Genomic DNA, 24,279 nt, shown 5'->3' on the forward strand with positions numbered 1-24,279 from the left:
AACCTAGAAGGGTAGGAGGGAAAATTTTCTTCTCCAACAAAATTCTCTGAGAGATGCTTGGTGGAGCTCCTGAGGGTGCCTGCTGTTTAGCCCTGTGTGACGAGGCCAACGGCAGTTCCTCCTGCATAGGGGTGCTTCTCCCCACAATAGGATAGAGACCAGCAGGGGGAAGGATATTTTTCTGGCTTGCTCTTTTTGTGGGTTCTCTGGTGAATTGAAGGTCCTCTCCAGCTGTGAGAGTGTCTAACCTGGTTAAAAGCTAACAGATTGCTGTGAATGCAAGACAATTAACATTAGATAAAATCATTTATAAACATTATTCTAAATAAGGCTGTCCCAGCTGTTGGTGGCCCTTTTGAAGGCATCAGATTTGCAGTCAGCGTGTAGAGATTTATTGCTCTGTTCTCAAGTGTTCTCATCACTATCTCATTTTTGTTCTGGAATTTTTTGTAGGCTTTTTATTTCACTTCAAAAAAATATGCTTCTGGCAGGATTATTTGAGAGGGAGAAGTTCCAAGGAAGGGAGATTAGGAGACTTTATGCCCTCTAAAGTAGAAAATAGTGGGAGAAAATTAAAACTTCTCTCACACATTTTCTCAGGTCAGGAGTGACTAGCGATATAGCCATCCAGTGATGGGGGTCTTGTCAAAATATTGCTGTCGCTGAGATCAATGACAAACACAACAGTTTGTGAGTGTGTATGTGTTAAAGGGGTGTTTCTATCAGAGCTGCCAAATATTTCAAATTTGTGTTTGTGTTGTAATTTAAAGTATAAATACCAAAGGCAAGGGCATATTTTAAGACAAAAATAAAACATAAAACTGCTGTCACTACTGTGGAAGGAAAATCAGAATGGAGTTGGTATGGAGCCGGGAGGACATCGAGGAAGCATGACTTCTGCACTTCTCAGTCTGGATGGAATCTGACCTTTGACCACTTATTGTCTTCATGTAGCAGCAGGCAACCAGAACATCTGCCCAAGGTTCCAGAAGCTCAAGATACTTATCAGACCCTTACCCTAAAATAGCTTGTGACAGTCTATCCATTAAGGACAAATATTTCCTTTTCTGCGTGAGACAACTTTAACAACCTTGTGGCTTTTACCTTTATAAGCCCCTGGATCTTTCTCATCCCCAGAACACTGTTGGTTTTACCTGAAAATGTGTCTCCAGAATTGCAATTCCAAGACCCCAAACAAACTCTTTTATTCTTTGCAGACTTCTGCATTTCTTGGTTGACACTATACATGTGTGAAAATATAAAATAAAAATGCCTATTAGTAATCATATACTCCATTAAAATGAATTTTAGTGAGCTTGAAATAGCATTTTTAATGCAAACTTATGACATAGGAAAGATACTGATGAATTAAAAAATAATAATAATTTATCCTTTCTACTCTTCTGTTGGCTGCAAGGTACCTCTACAGTGTGAGAAAATCTCCCAGGATAGATGGTATATGAAATTTCATATCTTCTTCCCTGGAGTTGGGACTTTTGATGTTCAGTTAGTTCCCCTACATATTATAACCTCTGTTTTGTAACTAAATTGAATGTGCTACCTAGGATAGTTTACTGGATCGAATTTTGTAATTTAGTATGATAGGTAAGCCAGTTTGCTTGACTTAAGGTAAAAACTTAGGAGATGTGTGGACAAAGCTTCCTTTGTACCTACAAATGTATTCTCCTGTGCTTTGCTAAACCCAGGACAGAGCCTCTTGATTATTGGGGCTGGTGAAACCTAAGAGAAAAGGCCTTTCCGGGCTTGGGGCACCCCAGGGGGTCTGCTGCAAGATGGGGTCTGGGAGGTGGGACGCCAGGAGGCATGCTGATGGGGCAGTAAAGACAGTGAGACCCAGGGAAGTCAGAGTAAAGACCTGGAAATGCTGCAGTCTAGAACGCCAGGGTGAAATGTAGCTATAAACGTGGAATTAACACGTAAGAGAAGGAATTGAAAGGCGCTAAGTGGAGCCCAAAGAAGGTGCTTGAGGTAAGCAAAGTTACAGCTTTACATTTAAAATTATATTTATTTAATATTTTTTGTTTATAAAAGTGATATCTACTTACTGAGGAAAACTTGGAAAGGACAGATAACTCTTAAGAGAAAAGAAATTGTAATTACCATCTTTTCCCCCACTGGAGTTAACTGTTTTGAATGTTTTACTTTGTGTCCTTCCTTTAATTCATTTTCCCAAGTATATACATCAGATTAAGGTCATATTACATAGGTGTCTATGACCGTATATCATCTTTTTTCTCATAATGTTCTTTGTTTATTCAACATTCAAGGAGCATTTGCTCTGTGACTGTTGGAAATTTGTTTTCCTTTATTTTTTTATTTTTAATTTTTTTGATGTAGTGAATGTGTATATCACATAAACTTGTGTACAAATACCATAGTGTTCTTTTCTTAATTGAAATGTAGTTGATGTATAATATTATAAATTACAGGTGTACAATATAGTGATTCACAATTTTTAAAGGTCATACTCCATTTATAGTTATTATAAAATATTGGCTATATTCCCTGTGTTGTACAATATATCCTTGTAGCTTACTTTATACCTAATAGTCTGCACCTCTTAATCCCCTACTCCTATCCCCTCTCCACCACCACTTCCCTCTCTGCACTGGTAACCACTAGTTTGTTCTCTATATCTGTGAGCCTGCTTCTCTTTTGTTATATTCACTAGTTTGTTGTATTTTTTAGATTTCAAATATAAGTGTATCATACAGTATTTGTCTTTCTCTGTCTGACTTATTTCACTTAGCTTAATGCCCTCCAAGTTCATCCATGTTGCCGCAAATGGCAAAATTTCATTCTTTTTTAAGGCTGAGTACTATTCCATTGTGTACATGGACACTTTGGTTGCTTCCATATCTTGGCAATTGTAAAAAGTGCTGCTATGAACACTAGGGGGCGTGTATCTTTTTAATTACAATAGGACCTGTCAGGTCCTGCTCGGCTGAATAGCCCCTTTTATCTGATACTCAGGTCTGCTCATGCTGACTACCTCTTGTCATTCAAGTGTTTTTTCTGACATTATATTTGGATTTTGTCATCATATCTTCTCCATGCAATTTTATTTAAGAAATTTCCAGTTGCATTCACTGATTTTATTTGTTAAATGCATTTTTAAGCTAATATTTACTCAATATTTAATATGTACCAGGTACTGGGCTATTTTTCACAACAACCCATTTTAGAGAAGAGAAACCTATTGTCTGAACGATTTAATATGGTTGAGCCATGTTTGCAACACATCTAATACATTCGCCGGACATCCTAGTAGCACAGGCATTTCAAATCTTTAATCAGGTATGCATAGGAGCTGCTCACATGCCCAGGAAAAACGGTAAACTAGCTGCTAGCATTTATGGGATGCTTGTGACCTGCTAGGCACTGAGCTAACTTCTTCACATGAATGAGCTCATGTAGTCCTCATCACGATCTCATAAGGTAGGTTGTATTAGTGTCCCCGTTTTATAAATGAAGATGTGAATTATGGAAGCTAAGTAATTTCCCAAGGTCACACATGTATTAAGTCAATATATTTGAATCTGGTGGTCTGAACTTGGAGTCTACATTCTTATATTTCAGAATGATACGTTCATTGTGATGCCATTTATGTTTAAAAAAAAACACTCTGCGCAGTATGACTTCTGTGAGTAGATATATGTGACATATGTATGCAAATGCAGAGGAAAAGGTCTTAGACGATATATATAGAATTGAATAGTACTACCTCTAGAAAGAGTTGAGAGGAAGCCCAAGATTGAGATGACCTTCAAAGAGATTTACTTATCTGTAAAATTTAGGCATTCTGTTTTGCAAGGTAAATATGTCCATCTCTATTGTAGGATAAAAAAAAGGATATTCTTATTTTTCACTTTACTGTGAATGCAACAGTGCACCATTTATGACAGCTCAGTTTCTGGCCCTCATTCTGGTTTCATATCCTCCAGAATATTCCTATTTCCCTTCATTCCCTCTGCAAATTTTGTCAGCTGTAAGGTGCATAAAGGATTAAATTCATTAGCAATTTTGTAGAGAAATGTTTCTTCACATTTCCGTGCACACATTTCTATTCATGATGTTTAATATCTGGTGGGCAAGCTTTCAGTTGATGAAACATGGGGCACAGCCCTCTCTTCTCCCCAGAGCTGAAGCATTACCATCACATTTTGCAAACTGTCAGAGCACTGGTGTTCCCAGTGCTTAGAATGGTGTTAACATGGAATGGAAGCTCTCGTCCTGTTAGTCTTAAGGAGTGTGACACAGAGATGCTTCATAAAATGGATGGAAACTCAGTGAGTGGTTATCTGGAGTCAGGTTCATATTTATAGAACCCATGATGTCCTTTGAGGTTCAAGATTCTGTGAAGGAAGAAGAGCATGATATATTTTAAATCCATTCTCCAGGTGAGAAAACTGAGATGAGGAAGGTGACTTGACTTACCTATTGTTACAGCTCCTAAGAAACTGAGATTCAAAGCCAGGTTTTCTAAATTCAAATGCTCTGGCATTTACACTAGACTGTGTTGCCTCACAAATTCTTTCAGGGTTGACCAGATGCTCTTTTACATTTACAGACACCATAAATTCCATTTTATACATTTTATAATTTGCAGTGAGACTGATTAGTAGCTAGGACACCTAATTTAAAAGGAGAAAAAGCTGGGTTCCTGTGAATTAACTGTATGGCAAGTGAGTGTTTGCTGACACTTTCAGTTAAAGGGATCTTTATTACCATTTGACTTCTGGTGTTTACATTAGATGTAAAAGTTAAACACCACTCTGGGGAAACATTAAAATGCTACAAATGAGTTTTGCTTTATTTAACTAACTGTCACCATTCTTGGAATCCTATAAAAGTGCTCTTTTTGCCTTTTAAGAATACATGAATATTTTATTTTGCTTCATAAGATATTACAGGTGGTGTCTGAAAAGCATATTAGGGTTGTCTTAGTTTAGAAACAATTCTGATTATACAACATCAAAATTGGAAGAAACCTCGAGATTAACTTTTTTCAATTTCTTGTCCCTTCTCCTTCAACTAGATATCAACTCTCTTTGAATGTGCAATATACTCTCTCAAAAGGTAGCTCTCATTTGGAAAAGAGGTTAGTTGTTACTTTTTTCATTGATTTGTGATCTGCAACGTTATAATTTTCATCTTCTTGTCCCAGTTGTGTCCTTCAGACCCACACAGGTGGGAGGATACTGTGTAAACAACAAAGCACCACTCATATGTAAGCTCTTCTGCAACACAAAATCCATCTAATCCTCCTTCTGCTTAGGCCAGCAATGAAATAATTTGGTGACATTAAGGTGTAGCTTGGAGAAGGACTTTAGCCTCCTCATCATTACTATGCAAACCCTCCATATTATAAATGAACGTACAATCTTGGTTTAACTATAAGTGTGCTTGATGTGCAAAAGCAGTGCCAAGGTATCCCAAGTGAACACACAGTTTCGGTGGGAACAAGTTTGCAAACCCTGCTTCTGGAGTGTCTCCTTCATCAGACCACAGCCCCTTAAGCCCATGGTCTATAAAAATACTGGAGCAACCATGGCTCCAAATATTTGCAGCTGTCTCTCTCTGCCATAACAAATTACCACACAGCTGATGGCTTAAAACAGAACAAATTTATTATTTTGTGGTGCTAGAGATCAGAAGCCCAACAGGAGTCTTGCTGGGCTAAAATCCTTTCTGCATGCAGCAGGGCTTCATTCCTTTCTGAGAGAATCCATTTTCTTGCCTCTTAATGTTCCTAGAGTCTACCCACATTCCTTGGCTCCCAGGGCCATTTCTTCATCTTCAAAGCCAGCAATGTGACATCTATCTGATTCTGTTTCTATCATCACATCTCTTTCTCTGGCCCTCCCTGTCTGTCTTCCACATTTAAAGATCCTTGTGATTACATTGAATCAACTCCAGTAATCTAGTATAATCTCCCTACCTTAAACTCACTTGATTAGCAAATTTATTCTATCTGCAACTGTAATACTGCCTTGCCATGTAATTTACATATTCACAGGTTCTGCATATTAAGGCATAGACATATTTAGGGGGCATTATTCTGCTTACCATGCTGACCTTTCCAATGTCTTCCCTTTTCCTGCCTATCCTTACCCATTTTCCTTCTGCATATGGCATGGTGTTGAATGTATATCTTTCTGATCCCTTTCCCAGGGCTTTTGTTTATTTATAATATATTGGGAACCACTGTCAAAGAGATGCTATGTTAGGTGCTAGGGATTTTGCAGCTAGTAACAGATGAGTACTCCATGGAATTACAAGGCTAGTGATAAAGATGTGTATGAGATGCTATTGCAGGCTAGGTTTGCCCGGAGGTTGACTCTGAGACAGAGACAGCTTACAAGAGGTTTAGTGAGGATGGGACGGGACAGAAGCAGAAATGGAAAGAGAGAGAAGTTGGGTTGTGATCAACTTTCTTTGGAAACATCAGGTGACCTGATGGTATGGTCTAATGACAGGATAATCCTTCAGAACTGTTCCAAGTTGGAGCAAGAGTGCGGGGCTTTTGTATCCCTACAGTAACCAGTGATTTGATGAGGGCCTCTCCATGAAGCAGGCATGACCTAGGATCAGGCTACCTCTTTAGCTGAGGCCATCCCTGAAGGGGGCCAACAGCTGAAGGCTGTCTGCTAGCAGCACCCCACTCAGCTGGGGTCTTCATTTATGAAGGGAGATATGACTCTGGGTTACAGTTCCATCTCTGATGTTATGGAAACTTCAACCAAAAGCATCTTTTCTAGTCTGGCAGTTAAATGCCAAGGAAGTGGCCTGACACTCTTAGCTGGACCTTGGTATTGTTAAGAGCTGATGTGACAGTCACAGCGTGGTCCTGATTTTCTCCAACAGAACATAATCTTACAAAACATCAACATCAGTCAAGGTCACCATGGCTGTGATAGATCAAGACAAAAACAAGGCCACTGTGTAATCATGTCTATAGTCAGACAAAAATAAGAATTTGTCCAAGCTGCAAAAATGACCAAACATCCCCCAATCTTGACTGATATGATTCCTGCTCTTTCTTTTGGAACCAAATATAGCTTTAGCTTTGCTTTGTTTCTCTTATTTTCTAGATAAAAATTATTAATATACCAGAAATAATTATTGAGATGCTGAAGAATAGAATTATCCCCACTTTCTGACAACATCCAAGCAGAACCAAGCCCTGCTTCCTTGACCCTTCCCCCCAAACCTAGCACAAGCCCACATGCGATGATGAGTTCTTTCTAACACCCTTTAGCCAGATACGCCATGGCTCTGTGTGTGTACGGGCTCTGTGCGGCAACAAGTTGATAAACCCAACTTTATAGGTATGTTCCTGGTGGTCTTTGGCTGGAGAGTACTGACAACTGTAGGTCCTTTTGGGGCAGAGACTGTGCCTAGCACATAGCCCTACAATAAATGCTCGCTAGCAGAAGGTCTTATGTGGATGTGAGTTTCCAGTGTTTTGAATATTCAGTAATGAGTAATTTATTGGCTATTAATATGCTCAGTATGTTTGTAGAATATGTTTATTGGTTGATGAATGAGAAAATGGACCTGATCTAAAAGGGTTAAAGACATTTTAGAAAAGAGGCACAGTAGGAGACATGGGAGAGCAATAAGACAAGTTTATGAAAATCAAAGCATTTCAGTATAACCAGGGTATAGGATGCCAGGGGATAGGGGAAGAGTCTAGTATGCAATGATAAGAAATATTTTTTTCTAAAGAAGTGTCTTTTCTAAAACCAGAGAGGAGTCATTATAGTTTTTTATGTTATATCACTTCTTCTTAGGTGATGGCTAGAGCATAAAAAGCCTTTCCAGGTAAGGTAAGGTAAGGTGTGATTAGTTAAGAGAATGGAGCAATGATTTCTAACTTACATCATTATGCTGTCCTTTGGATTAGGGGTTTTGCTTAGGGATCTGCACTGGCCGGAGTGGAGGATGGTGTTCCTTCTGGCATGATCCAGAGGATTCGGGTATGTTGTATTGTCCCTGGCTTGACTCACTGGGATATGACACCTCAGGAGAGTGGAGGTCTTTTCTCCTGTGGCCCTGGGCTAAACTTAGCGAATTATCACTGACTCTGTTTTCCGTTTCATATTTCCTCTGGAGTTTTGCTTTGAAAGACTACCAAGACAAGAGGTATGCCAGGTGCTCCTGGGGACCACAGTTAATTTCAGGAACATCTGGAAAATCACAAGGGAACTCTAGAGTGATTTGGGACACATTTCTGAGCTATGTGGATATAGCAACAGTGAACTTCCACTTAATCTGACTGTGTCGCTGCCTTAGAAACAAGATGTTATCATTTTCAGAGATTCCTGAAGCTTCCTGTACAGTTTTGAGGTGATAATGTCCGTGGTGACCCTGTGAGAAATTGCAGGTTTACCAGCCTGTAAACTCTATGTGTCCCAACTTCCTTTTCATCACCCCTACCTTCAGGATATGGATTCGTTAGGGAGAGACCTAGATGAAATAAAGAGTAGCTCAAGTAACTGCAGATATTTTTCCCCAGGCTCTTTTCTGCTGTCTTGTCCCTTCTCTCCAGGTCCCAGAATTTCAGTGTTTACACAACTTTTGCTTGACCAATGCCAGCTCTGAAAAATTATCTGTCAAACTCATTGACAAGGTGGAAATTATCGATCAGGTTAAATTTCTTTTTTTTTTCACACACACTGTATTTTATTTTTACAAGAGATAAACAGACTGACACCAAGCATTGTAAGTGGATGACCACAACAAAAGCAACAATGATTGCAATTACCAAACACGAAACACACTCATACTGTGTCATAATATTGACATTCAGTCCAGGAATCCTCCAAGGTAACAGCTCCTTCACTTTGCAGTGAAAGATCAGGTTAAATTTCTAAAGGGAGCTCGTAACTCCCTGGGAAGCAGAAAACAATTGTCTGTAGAATTCAAGCATTCCAAGTATGACCTGCAAATGTGTGGAGATAAAGACTCAGCATTTCCCCTAAGTTGAAATGGTAACACAAAACCTGGCCTACTTTGAGGGTCAAGAACCCCTATTCACATGCATGCTAGGCTTTTTGACCAGATTACTTCAGAAGAGAAAAAGCAAACCAAAACTGGGCTTATTTAGAAGAGAATGGCAGGTACATTCTTTCTGACTCTCAAAAACCAGAATCGAAAAGAACTGAAAACTGCAAAGTCTAGAATATACTCTGTACAAATCAACTCTGCTTATTTTAACCTGCTTCCTGGGGTCATTTTAATTATATCTGAAAAATGAGTTATGAGAGGCAAATGAATTAAATTTCCTTTTATAAGTAATTACAATGCAAATTTAAAACTGTTATACCCTGTTTCCAAGGAATGACTGGGGTGGAGATTTTCTCTCTCTTTATATTTTTACTTTTTTCCCCTCTTCATTTAGGAAAATATGTCATGATTAAGTGGAAATAGAAAAGCCATAATAGGAAGTTAACTGTAAAAGGCAACTTAATTTCCTATTGATCTGAACGTTTACAGTAGTGTGTGGGTTCTCACTCCGTCCTTCATCACAGTAACTAAACAATGGAAAACACTCCAATGCCTTGTTGAATGTTCTTTCCTTTCTTAAAGATGAACAAATTTCAAAAGTTTTGCTGGCTTACATTATGCACCTGAATTCAGGTGTTTAGCTGGTTGAGATGCTGTAAAATGAAGGTCCTTATAAATGTTCCATTAGGATAAATGACAGTGAAAAGTGACACTTCTTTCTGATCATGATTCTGATTTTTTTAAATGAGACTTTCTGTGTCCACATCCACTTAATTAGTGGGTATACAGTATACTATTTTGTCATTCAACAAACCTTCTTTGCCATTTGCATCATTGCTGACAGGACTAAATATCTAGAGCTCAGGTCCAAAATGAAGCACACACCAACACGTGGCTCTAAAGTGGCTTACTGAGGAGGGGGGCTGTTCTTCCCATTTTTTCTGGGGCTTCTTTCTGCTCATCAGCGTCAGCTGGGAGCTTGTTAGTGGAGAATCTCAGGTTCTATGATAGACCTGCCGAGTTGGAATCTGCATTTTATTAAAAACCCATGAATACTCATGTGAAAGATTAATATTTGATAAGCACAGGTGTAGAACATTCTAGGCTCCAGTTATTCCTCTGTTTTCCTTTTGGTCCTACTCCACCAAATAGTATTATATTATTCAGAGTAGGCATCTACACAAGAAACAACCCCAAATCGCAGAAGCTTAACAAAATTTAAGCCTATTTTTCACCTAAGTTCCATTGCAGGGGGGTTTGGGGGAAAATCTTCCTCATGCACTCACTTGGGGGCCATTCTTTCCATCTAGTGGCTTTTCTATCCCCAGGGACCTCATAGTTCTCCACTGGACACCCTGATTCTGAGTTTTCAGAGAAGGAAGATGCAGAACATGGGCCAGGTTTGGAGGAAGTACATCACTTCAGCCTGCATCTCAGTGGTGAGAACACAATCACATGGCCACACCTAGCTGCAAGAGAGGCTGAGAAGTGTCATCCATCTTTTTGCCTAGGAGGAGGAGGAAATGGTCCTGGCAAACTGAGTCAGTCTGTGCCTCACCTATCCATCGTCTTGGATCCAACTAAATCCCTACTTATTATTCAGCTGCTTCAGGCTGGGGAATGTCTTCTACATTTCTAGAGAACTTATTTTTCCATCTCTTCATTTACATAGTCCACAAATATCCCTGTATATTGTCTATTCAGGGATGTATGTTTTATTTTCCATTAGGAATTATGAGCACTTGTAGGACCAACAGTCATACCATTCAGTGTTTTGTTTTGTTTTTTAACTCTGCAGAGTCAAGATTGCTTTCATGCATGTGATGAGCATGTTATTAACAGTATTGATCAAGTTCATGAGAACCTGAGGCAATATCATGGTTCTGCTTGTACCAGTGTTTAGTAGAATATCTTGTGGCTCCTTTTAATATCTGTTTTTTATGATTAACCCCCAAATTTCATTAGAAACTATCCTTCTAATCTCTTGTCATTTTTTTTTGCATATGTCATCAGTTTTCTTGTGTTAATGCATCCTAATAAGAATTGGTGGGGGTATGACATGGACTACAGAACAAATTCTTATGCCCATAGTAGAAGAAACCAAAGTCCTCAAAGGTAAAAGTAATTTTGCTGAAATCGCATAACTGCTAGGCATGGAGAAGGCAGGGTTTGGACTCAAGTCAGTGTTATGGCTCCCAATCCAGGATTTTGTTAACTGTCCCCCATAGTTTCTTCTATGGATAGCTGCATTCTCTTTGGTTACATGAAAACATGATTAACCATTGACACAGTTATGAAGAGAATTAAGTATAACTTATAAATGGCCTTTTAAAAATTTTCAGTCCCCATTTTGCCAGTATTGTCACAGGAAATTAAGGCTTGTTGTAGTAAGACTTTTTAATTTTTCAAAAAGCTTGGAATTTTTGCACAAAATAGATTTTCTGACTGAATCTAACCTGGATTGGCAGTTTTTAAACTCAGATATAAGGACATTCAGTGCTACTGCAGTTTTGATGTCAGAACATTGTTTTTTCTTTGTCAGCAATTATTTTCTTTGTTTCTTTTTCCCCGTCTCCCTGGCTGTTTATAAATATTTTTTTCTTAGAAATTAAAAAATATGAACTTGTGTATAGTTACATATGCACATTTGCTTTGATTTTGCATGGATCCTAGTGGGCTCTTTGAATCTGAAAATTTCTTCTACAAAGCAAATATTCTAATATTATTTGTTTATTGTATATCCTCTGTTTACTTTGTTATCTTCTTCTGGAATTCTGGTTTTAGAAGTTTTAGATCTCCTGGATCAGTCCTTCACCATTCTCTTAGTTTTTTCTCATTATCATGTTTTCTCTTTGCCTCTATGTTCTTGGAGGATTTCTTGAGTTGATATTGTAAATCACATATTTGGTTTGCTACATCATACAATCTACTCTTTGTTGCTCCCAAAGCATTTTGAATTTCGCTAGTCATGTTTTTCAAGAGCCAAGTCTTGCCCCTACTTCAGTTAAGCAACTTGCCCTTGAAATTCATTCAGAAAATGAATCAGAAATTTTTCTGTGAGAATTTTTCTTTTCTTCTTGGAGGGAAGTTTTCTCATAAGAAATTATTTGCCATGAAGACTCAAAATGGTCACCTTCTTGTGTTTTTTATTTTTTCACTATATCTGGTGATTTTCTCATCTTTTTTTTTTGCGGTACGCGGGCCTCTCACTGTTGTGGCCTCTCCTGTTGCGGAGCACAGGCTCCAGATGCGCAGGCTCAGCGGCCATGGCTCACAGGCCCAGCCGCTCCGCGGCATGTGGGATCTTCCCGGACCGGGGCACGAACCCGCGTCCCCTGCATCGGCAGGTGGACTCTCAACCACTGCGCCACCAGGGAAGCCCAGATTCAAATTTTTGATTGATTAATTCCTTCTGTCTGAAGAGCTTTCTTTACTGTTTTTTTTTTCAGAAAAGGTCTATTGGCAATAAATTCCCTCAGTTTTTGTCTAAGAAAATATTTCTTTGTGTTTTTAATAAAAGATATTTTTACTGAGTGTAGAATTCTATGTTGCAGTTTTCTATGTTGCAGCAATTCTATGTTAATGTTTCCTTTCAGAACTTTAAAGATATCACTCCACTGTCCTTCGGTTTGTATGATTTCTGATGAGAAGTTTTCTGTAAGTTTTGTTCTTCCATAGGTAGTATATCTCTTTTCTTTGGATGCCCTTAAATTTTTGATTTATAGCAATTTGAATATGATATGCCTTGGTTAAATTTTTTTCCTGCTTGGTGTTCTCTGAGCTTCTTGGATTTGGGGTTTGATATCTGCTGTTAATTTTGGAAAATTCTTGGCAAAATACTTTATACCCATTGAAATCTCTTCTGTGATTTAAGTCAAATATATCTTGGACCATTTGATATTTTCTTACAGTTCATAAGAGCAGTTCTGTTTTTATTTCCACTCTTTTTCCCTTGGTATTTCAGTTTGAGTAATTTGTAGTTCCAAGTTTATTGCTTCTTTTCTTGGCCATGTTCAATCTACTGAGGGACACATAGAGGGCGTTCTCCATTTACAGTGTTTTTCAATTTTAGCATTTACATTTGATCCTTTGTTATAAATTCTACCTCTTTGTTGATGCTACCCATCTAAACTTACGAGTTGTCTACTATTTACATTAGAATCTTTAGTATCTTAATAATTATTTAAAGGCTTTGTGCAATTGTTCCAGTATGTTTGCCATGTCCAATTTTGGTTCCAATGATTGCGTTCTCTTCACAGTGTCTTTTCTCTTGCTTTTAGTATGTGTTGTAATTTTTGTTGTTGTTGTTAAAACCCAGACATCTTACGTAGGAGAGTAGTTAGTAAGGAAAATATTTTTTATGTTTTTAAATGGACATTAATTCTCTCCTGTTAGATCTTTAAAGTTGTGGGGAGGTGAACTAGTCTAGTTAGGAGTTAAGTTATGTTTGAGGCTTGTTGTTGCTATAGTTACCCTGAGTGCACCACAGGCATCAAATTCCTCTAACGATATTTTGTGTTAAGGGTGTAGGTTGGTTCAGCAGAGGTTATTTTCTCAATTTCTACTTTCCCTTGTGTTCGGATTTTCCTTTGTGCTCCTTTGTGCTTTGCCCTGAAGAAAATATGTCTCTTAAAGCTGTCTCAGCTATATCCTCCTGTTACTTTCACTTGCTACCCAGGTGGTAGAGCTGGGGAGGTGAAGGAGTTCTCTGAGACTCTTAGGAAGCCTCAGTGTTAAGCAGATACTTCACTCTTGGCTCTCAGGTCTATGGTCTTGCATGTTCTCCAGCTGTAACGTGTGGACCAGCAAGCATTCCTGCCCCACACCCCTAGGGTGGAGTTTTTTTAGACTCTTCCCTCCACCAGCATCCTAAGGTAACAGATTTTGTTAGTTACTCTTTCCCGTGTTCTTTAGGGACAATGGTGGAGATGGGTCCAGGTAGAATTTCAGAAGTGGATGCTGTTTCACTTCCTAAAACGTTACTGCCTGGGAAGCCTTCTCAGGATATTTCTGTCTCCCCCTGAACACCTGTGGGATTCGTGGACAGACACGTGCACCAGGATGTGAATCCTCTTATATCTGTGGCTCCTGGAGGTGTCATACTCTCACACTGGTACAATTATTTAATTGTAATTTGTTATATTTTAACAACTCATGAAAACATTTTTGCTTTATTCTTCATACTAGCTTATATCATGCCCAGCAGACTCTGCCCCAAGTATATGAATCCTTGGTTCCTGTTTTTGCCTGCAGTTGCCAATCTCTAGCCAGATACCACGTTGTCTATTTTCTTCATGGTCTAAACTTTCTAGTGGGTCCAAGAAAATTTAGTAATTTGCATTTTGTCTTGTGTTAGAAGTTCGGATGCTCTTTTCATCTCTCTATGTTTCTGAGCTGAAACTGATGTTATGTATTTTAGTTAACTCATCCTTAGGCAAATATTTAGCAGCATCTAAAAAGCACATCCAATACAGCAACGCAATCTGCACAACAATCAGGTTATTCCTTCATTCATGGAAAGTAGCCATCTTGTTATTCGGAATCATATAGGTAATCAAAAACCCACCCCGTTTTATTTGAAAGCAGTCATGTTAATTTGGTTTATGAATTTTACAGAAGAAAAAGTAACTCCCACACGCTGATGTATCCATAGTGTTTCTCGGGCACCTTGTATTGTTCCTGTGGCACAGTGTTTGTGTGTCTACAACCCGCTCCAGATAGAGTCCCTGAGAGCAGGCACGATGTCTCATCTACCTTTATCTTCCTATCGTTGAGCAAAATATCTGGTACTGAGTGGGAACTGGATAAGTGCTTGTTTAACGTTGCTGAATGTCTTTGGATCATTCAGTGAGATGATACATTTTCTGAGTCTCCTGATTTCCCCAAAGGATAACTCTCAAGAGATGACCAAAGTCTTCTTTCAGCAATTTGACCTGTATTATGCAATAAAGAACTGCACAGGTCAGATGTGTGTGGGGAGGCCTGGGGCATATGCCAAGGTGATGTGTGTGCTCCGAGGTGCCTTATTTCCTTAGCTGGGGAGCCGGATGCCTCCAGATTTAACTACTACATCTTGTAGTTGGGAGAATTTTTAATGCTTAACGACAAACTGCATTTTAATTTGAACTCTATCAGGTTCGAGGCTTACATTAAGTGAACAAGTACAAGCAGACATGGAGGAGAGATGGAGAACAGTGACTGCCTTCATTATGGGTGTGCAGTTCAGCAGAACTGATGCTCAGAGTGAATCTTAAATAGTCTAGCAAAGTGAAATTCCCTCAGCTCATCTGTGAAGTCAGTGAATATGGTAATCTGTGTTTGACAGAAGCCTTCACAGCTGCTCCTCCACAGTGCAATTTGACTTGGGGATTTGCTTGTGTTATAAGGCTCACTGGACTTTCCATAAGGCATGAAAGAGAAAGTTTGACCCTGACTTGCAACAGATAACTCTTTAGGTGCTGATTTCTGCTGCATTAGGGTCTTGATAAATGTGTAAGGAATGGGTAGTGGGGTTTAACTCGGAAGAAGAAACTTGATGATAGCCTGTTCCTCTGTGTCCTCCTGCCCCCCTCCCTCCATCCTCCACAATATTGTAAGTTCCCAATACACTCAAGTTGCTAACTTTAATACCTCTATAAATTTAAGACCATTGACTTGGTAGGTCAGATTACGTGTTTCTTGTTGCTGGTCCTACTTTGCAGTGGTACCGAGAGAAGTAGGGTTGTACTGTGGAAAGAGAAGAAATAGCATGGGCTTTGGAGGGAACCAGAGCTAAGTTCAAATCCTAGCTCTGCCATTCTCTAGCATTATGACCCTGGTCAAGTGATATAATCTTTCTGACCCCAGTCTCTCCTCTGTAATATACAAGCAGAAGTACTAGACCCATTTAATTCTGATGAGGATAGAATGATGTATATATGAGGTATGATGGGGATAAAATAATATATGTAAAGGATGTAAAGGATCTGGCTCTGAAAAAGGGGGATTCGGTGGATACAGTTGTTAATACTATTATCACTATTATTTATTTGTATTACTTGCTTCATGAACCTGCTTTCACCTGTTCTCTGTGACCCTTATCCCATAGTCTCAGCCGCATATATCTGACCTCTCTTTGTGCTCAAATCCTTCACTTGGCGAGGTGCTGAGCACCTTAGCTTCCAGATGTCTGGAGTCTTGCCTTGGTCCTTTCTTACAGCCTGGGCCCCGTGGCAGGCTTTTATTCTTCACCCATGTTGGAGGCCCTCCTCTCGGGAGGACTCTATAGCCCTATCTACTGAATGTGCGTGTGTGTGGCCATGTGCTTTACTTTGGGCAGTACAATGTAAGCAAAAGTGGTGTGTCACTGCCAGGCAGAGCTTCTAACGTGTGGTTGCCATTTTCCTCTCTCTCTGCCATCATGGAGCCCACACTGGGATGGATCTTCCCAAGGCTTAAGCCCTTGAGTGATTGTGATGAGCAGAGGTCCACTGATGACCATGATAGAGATAGTGTGCGTAAGAAGTCAACTTTTCCACTGTAAGTCAAGGGCTTTTTAAATTTGATACCAAACTATAACCTGGCCCATCCTAATTACTACAAGCCTTATCCTTAAATCTAGCTCTGAGTTACAGTTCTTTTCACCTGTCAACAGCCCCACTAACCCGTGTAGATCTTTGCTTCCTCTCAAGTTGCTCTGCCTGTCCAATAACCATCAGATGGGTGAAGTAAGGCCACAAGTTGATGCTTCTGTCAGACCCATGCCTGTTCAGACTGTCTTCTCCTCCTACTTACTGTACTTGGGCTCTAACATGCTCTCACCAGTCAAACTGAATTGTAATATATAGAAATAAAGAAAGCCGAAGCTGGGGAGGGTGGCTCTGGGAAGCTTCAATTCTTCCACTTTCCTTTCATTTCCTGCCTGTCATTCTGTGCTCTCTGCTCAAGCTCGTTGTGCACATGTAATGCCCTACAGGGAGGCTGGGACTGGGATAAGGCAGAGTTTGGGGACTGGTACTGACGGACAGAGGCCGCATTGCTATTCTTGAGCCTCCTGCCTTCCCTTCAGTGACATTCCCCACAGTGAGCAGGGGCAGTGTCCATCCTTGTCTTCCTTGGAGCTGTCTCTCTGTCTTCTTCGCTGATACAGGGTCACTTCTTCTCCATATACAGCCTTCACCCTGTTTCCAGGTCCCAGCAGTTTGGTTGGGGAGATCTGAGCACCGGCCATCCTACTTGTTAGGTTTGACATTGTCAGCCTTGCCTTCCCTGGTGCCTCTGTGGGCTGCTTTCCTGTCCCTGAGCTCTCCTTTTGGCTTTTACCCAGAACCCAGGGTCCTCCCAGGGTAGAATCTGCTTCACTCTCAAAGTCCTGGGACTTGTAAACAGTACCCAGAGCTGAGCTTTTTGGCCTGAGCCCTGTTTCTTCCTGTTGCTGGTTAATTAGCTGTTGCAAGGAACAGAAGCCGTCTTGAACAAAAAGAGGGTTTATTGTGAGGCTAAACAAACCTCAGAAGCAGAAGAGGAAGGTCTTTGGAAACCCAGGCAGCTCTCAGGACCAGTTACAATCTTGGTATCAGCCTTTCATGGTCCTCAGGGTTTCTCTCACAGGATCTCTATGTTTTAGCCACCTATTGCTGTGTAACAAATGACCCCAAAACATTTTGGCTTAAAACAACAAGACTATCTCATTTCTCGTGAGTTTGTGTGTTGACCAGGCATTTCCTCTGCATCAAGTGGTGTCATCTAGTGCTCTGGGATGGCGGGAAGGTCCAGAATGTCCTCCCTCCCATGGATGGCCGTTAGTGCTAGAGGCCAGCTAGGTGCTCAGCTGGGACCAATTGTCAGGGCTTTGGTTCTTCTTTATGTGCTACTGCCTTTCATCTGTTTCATGGGGATGCTTTTATTAGCTGGTGCTTGAACTGGGAAGTCTTCTGGGACTCTCCTCCTATCCATCACAGTCTGAGTGCTTCTGGAGGGGTAAGGAGCCAGGATTTCTGCTTTCAGCACCTCCTGTTTTGCCATTGATTACCTGAGCAGACAGGGGCTTTTCTACATTTTACCTCTGCTGGGTCAACTGCAGTGATTTCAAAGGACCTAAATGTGTCTGACAAGTCCCATGGGAAGGAAAATTCCTCCAGATTAACAATAAATTGATCTGATTACCCGATCTTCGTAACATTCAGAAGAAAAATGCAAGGCTGAGGTAGGATGGCAATCTTTATTCGTGTCAATCTGTAAGAAAATGGAGAGTGTAGGAAAGCTGGAGGCAAGGAATGAAAAACCTCTGCTCTCATCTCAAAGATGTTACTACTGAGAGATGCGTAGGACAGGTATTTGGGAAATATTAAGAATATTACAGACTTACTGGTTTACCTTTTTGTAACAGTGCAAGGGTCTCAAGACCTTAGTATTTGGAACACAGATGGGAGGCGGCTTTGCTGTCTTTTTAGTTGCTATCAAGTTATTTTTAGACAAAGAGATACGTTCCAACTGTGTGAGCCTAGTGAAGAACAACAGAAGAATAGTAAATTCTAACTGTGACTGTGTAGGCTTGGCATGTAGCTTAGTCATTCCACCTGGCAATTGTGGTGAAAGAATAATAGATTCACTTAATAAAGGCAAATAGATTTCACTTAATAAAAACATAACAGTTCCTCTCGTTGCATTACCTTTGTGCTAAAGACTTCTCTGACCCTCCCAGGCAGTTACTCCTCCTTTCCTTTCTTGTCTCATAATGCCCTGGATATATCTCTGTTAAGGGACTTCTCAAATCCATTCAGTTAATCAAATATTTATTCAGTTCTTATTAGATGTCAAGTTCTGTACTAAGGTGCATTAGCAGTGCATTAATTCAGTCTCCATTCCTGCTCTATCTTGGACCGGTGCACTCAGGAATATAATCCTCATCCCCAAGAAATTTACAGTCTGGTAAGAGTGTTACAGACATTATGGGTTAAACAACAAACAAGTATTATTTCTGTTCTTTACTGGAAGAGACCTCATTTTTGATTCTGATGGCTCATCCTCCGTCACATTGACTTAGATGAGATTCCAATCAGTCTTAACCCATCATGGCAAGCCAGTGATTGGTTTGTGAGAAGTCATGTGATATAACACTGGCCAAGGAGACATAAAGGGAAGTTGACAGCAGAGGCTTCTAGGAAAGATTTCTTCATTGATGTAAAGAGACACACAGGAATGAAATATATTTTCATTTTTAGATTTCATGCTTGGAAGCTCTATATTTGTTTGCTCCCCAGAGGAGAGCTTGTCCTTAGAGAAGACACTAGGATAGAAAAAAGGTGGGGAAAACCTGGGTTCTTGATGCTATCTTTCAGTTGTTCAAATAACCCAAACTAGAGTTATCCTACAATAGATTGTCCATTTTGATGCATAATAAATATTCTCTGATGCTAATGCCAGCTACTGGCTGAATGCTTCCTTACTGATATGGGATGAAGTGATAAAGGATAAATTTATTGCAACAATAATGCAGAATATGAGAAACACAAAAAGAGAGATACAAAGTGCAATGACAGTTCAGGAGAAGGAGGGAATACAGCCACTTGGGTGAGAGATAATAAGAAAATCAGACTTACAGCAAAAGACACACATGGACAGCACATTTAGACCATAAGCATTTTGCAGTATATACCTGGCTTACAGAAAATTTTAAAACAAATGCCCAAAAAATCAGGGTCTTTCCTATAAAAGTCAATATTGATTTTTGCATGCTTGGCTCCAGTGCTCACCTTGCAACAGAGGCTGCGGTTCAGAACCTCAGTCCCTTTAGATGGGACCTGGGGTTTTCTCAAGATCTGCTGCCCTCATGTGTGTATCCTGGCTGGTCCTGTTGGCATTTGACTGCTATCTCTATTAAAGGAGAAACATTTGCTACAGGGAAACTGTTATATTTGCTATTGATGACACCTGAGAATAAAGTTTATCAGAATAATGAAGACATAAACCAGGAGGTGTGGGGTAGAAGTTAAAAAATAGAGTGTTTTCTCCTTCCCTCCCTCCCTCCGTCCCTCCCTCCCTACCTCTCCCTCCCTCCCTCTCTCTCTTCCTTCCTCCCTCCCTCCCTTTCTTTCTTTCTTTCTTTCCTTCCTTCTTTCTTCCTTTCTTCCTCACTTTCTCTCTCCCTTCCTTCCTTCCTCCATCCCTCCCTCCCTCTCTCTCTTTCTCTCCCTTTCTTTCCTTCTTTCTTTTTTCCTTCCTTCCTTCCTTGTTCTTCTTCTTTTTTCTTTCTTTCTTTCTTTCTTTCTTTTCTTTCTTTTCTTTCTTTCTTTCTTTCTTTCTTTTTCTTTTTTTCTTCCTTCCTTCCTTCCTTCCTTCCTTTTTTTCTGCCTTCTTTCCTTCCTCCATCCCTCCCCCTCTCTCTCTTTCTCTCCCTTTCTTTCTTTCTTTCTTTCTTTCTTTCTTTCTTTCTTTCTTTCTTTCTTTCTTTCTTTCTTTCTTTCTCTTTCTTTCTTCCTTTCTTTCTTTCTTCTCTCTTTCTTTATTGAAAGACCATGAAGGGAAAAAAAGAGGAATGGACTCATTTGAAGGTTTTGAGGATTAGAAATATTAACTTCAGGGGAAAGGGAAACCTTAAGCCTATTTCCAAGCAGAAGGATAGAGTTAATTGTGTGTTGAATGCAGTGAGAATTTTTAATGAAATGAATGATGCCCTGGGAGTCTGCTGTAATACTTGGTGTATGGGATCCCTGAGGTACTATATATCCTAGATCTTTATTTTCCCAAGTACTTTGGAGTAAAAGGACACATTTTGGGCTAGGGAATCCTGTCGTTATGTTTAATACACTATCAGATTTACCTATTAAGGTAGAGGACTGATTAAGATAGATACAGACAGTGATCTCATCCTGGAAGGAATTCCTTTTGCAAAAAAAAAAAAAAAATTGACAAGAAGATCCCCTTTTTATCTGAACAATAAAATATATCTATTTCTCAAAACTGTCATTTTTGGCCAGTTCATCTGGTGAGATAATGGAAAAGGGGAGGCATCCATCAAGTTTATAATCCACAATCCATCACTCTGATCAAATGATCAGAGTGTGTGGAGAACACGTTTGGAAAAAAAAAATATTTTCAAAACATCTGGAGTAGGGGGACAAATTCCAATAGCTCGATTCTGACAATATATGCAGATAAGAATTTGCTCTTGAAGTCTTCATTTGCCCCCGTTGCCTATAAAATTTCTATTACTGGCCAGCAGTAGCATTTTAGAATTACTGTTGTGGCTTAAAAAAATACAGCAGTGATGTAATTAGCATATTAGTATGAGGTTAATAATGTTAAAATGGAATGACTAGTGATGTGCTGAAAAAAAATCAAAGAAATTATCTAAACTGATTAGGGCCCCTTCCAATCTTTCTGCTTATTCTTCAGGTACCAAGTTGAACCAAGAGTTAGAATTGCTGCAGATGGGAATACCTGAAGAAACATTAAACAGTTCTTGAATTGTTTAACAAATGATATCCAGCCAGAAAATGGAAATAGGAGGTGAATGCATGTGTGGAAGAACAGAACAGACTTACTTCAGTGCTCTTCAAAAGCATCGAAGGTTTTGTGGATGTTTCATTTGGGAGACCAGTATAACCACAAATATCTAGAAGAATCAAAGCAGTTTTTTCCAAAATTGATACAGGTGTGAAAACCAAAGGGAAGATTCAATGCACAATGAATCTTCACTAAATGCCTATAAGACATCTCAAGATGTCCAATATGACTGGTGTCCTTATAAGGAAAGGTGTCCTGATAAGACATCAAGGTGAGTGTGCACAGAAAAAGGCCACATGAGGGCACAAAGAGGAGGCAGCTGTCAGCAAGCCACGAACAGAGGCCTCACAAGAGACCAAACTAACCAACACCTTTATCTTGGACTTCCATCCTCCAGAATTTGAGAAAAAAAATTCTGATGTTTAAACCACAGAGCCTGTGGTATTTTGTTATGGCAGCCCTGGCATACTAAAACAATCTTCAAGGCCAGCAGCATAGCACCTCTTTGACCATTTTTCCCTCATCACATCTCTTCAGCCAGCAAGTTTTCTGCTGTAAAGGTGAGTTCTCTGATACAAGTATGATTAGATTAGGATAATCCATTTGGATAATCCAGGATAATCTTCCCATCTCAAGGTACTTAACCCTAATCACATCTACTAAGTCTGCTTACCATGTAAAGCAACATATTCACAAGTTCCAGGGATTAGGAAATGGACATCTTTGGGGGCAGAGGGACGTTATTCTACCGACCAGAAGCATAAAATATAGCCTTGACTTCCGAGATCAGACGAGATTGGGCACGTTCAGGGCGGTATTTCTCCAAAGAAGGTATACAGACTGCCAACAAACACATGAAAGAATGCTCAACAACACTAATCATTAGAGAAATGCAAATCAAAACTACAATGAGATATCATCTCACACCAGTCAGAATGGCCATCATCAAAATATCTAGAAACAATAAATGCTGGAGAGGATGTGGAGAGAAGGGAACCCTCTTGCACTGGTGGTGGGAATGTAAATTGATACAGCCACTGTGGACGACAGTATGGAGGTTCCTTAAAAAACTACGAATAAAACTACCATATGACCCAGCAATCCCACTACTGGGCATATACCCTGAGAAAACCATAATTCAAAAAGAGTCATGTACCACAATGTTCATTGCAGCTCTATTTACAATAGCCCAGAGATAAACAACCTAAGTGTCCATCATCAGGTGAATGGATAAAGAAGATGTGGCACATATATACAATGGAATATTACTCAGCCATAAAAAGAAACGAAATTGAGCTATTTGTAATGAGGTGGATAGACCTAGAGTCTGTCATACAGAGTGAAGTAAGTCAGAAAGAGAGAGACAAATACCGTATGCTAACACATATGTATGGAATTTAAGAAAAAAAAATGTCATGAAGAACCTAGGGGTAAGACAGGAATAAAGACACAGACCTACTAGAGAATGGACTTGAGGTTATGCGGAGGGGGAAGGGTAAGCTGTGAAAAAGTGAGAGAGAGGCATGGACATATATACACTACCAGACGTGAAATAAATAGCTAGTGGGAAGCAGCCGCATAGCACAGGGAGATCAGCTCGGTGCTTTGTGATCACCTGGAGGAGTGGGATAGGGAGGGTGGGAGGGAGGGAGACGCAAGAGGGAAGAGATATGGGAACATATGTATATATTTAACTGATTCATTTTGTTGTAAAGCAGAAACTAACACACCATTGTAAAGCAATTATACTCCAATAAAAAAAAAATAGCCTTGAGATTATATGAATTCATAGTCCAACCAAAAATGATTTTTTTAGAAATAAAGTGTTAATTGCATCATTTTGAGAAAGACACTATTACAATGAGAACAGTCATTTAGTAGAGACAATTTCTTTTTTTCATTCCTAATTTTAGGGCCCAAGTTTTCATTAAAATTTGCCTTGTTCCCTTTTCTCTAGCAGAATGCAGAGGATTTACTCAGTCCATTTTTTTGTCATTAAAGAGGTTTCTATACTCTGCCACTTCTTAGCATCTTGCCTGCTTTTTCCTTGTGGCTCTTTCTATCTAGTGAGCCCTGCCTCTCTACTGAGGAACTAGTAGCAAAAACTGTTGGCTGCAAGGGCCTCTCCTTCAAACTATAAATTAACTCCACTGAAAAAACCACCATGAATCTTTTTCTTGGAAGCCTCGCACTGCTGATGGAAAGTTAGGGAATGAATTGCATGGCAGGCTTGCTTTTTCGTGATCTGGGTCTCAGAAACTCTACTAAAAGCCTATTAAGTATTTTATCAACTTCTGTTGGAGCTGCAGATGATAACTTCAGTCAGAATTCATTTTCCACACATGCCAATTAAAATATCAGACGTGTGCTGTGCTGAATTTTCATATATCCATTCGATAGCTAGGAGGGCCAGCTGGGAAGCCTTTTCTACTGCAAGTGAATGTCACTTGCATCTTTAAATTTAGATATTAAAACACACATCAAACACACAACCCTGGAAAAATACAAAGAAATACCAAACAGAAAACCCATCTGGGGCAGACTCACAATGGAACATTGAATCATCAATTAAACACTTCTACCCAGAGGGGTTGTATCCATTGATTGCAACTTATTTTTACTCTGGTCAGAAACTAACTTGTTTATTCTTATGAAGACCTCTGACTCTTCAACACCTTAACATTCAGCTTTCGTATTCTGAAATCATTCCCCAAACGCAAAGTGACAGTTGTTTTCCAAGTTATAAACACAGCCCTGAAT

Source organism: Delphinus delphis, chromosome 2 (genome assembly GCF_949987515.2).
Source record: "Delphinus delphis chromosome 2, mDelDel1.2, whole genome shotgun sequence".
Lineage (NCBI taxonomy): Eukaryota > Metazoa > Chordata > Mammalia > Artiodactyla > Delphinidae > Delphinus > Delphinus delphis.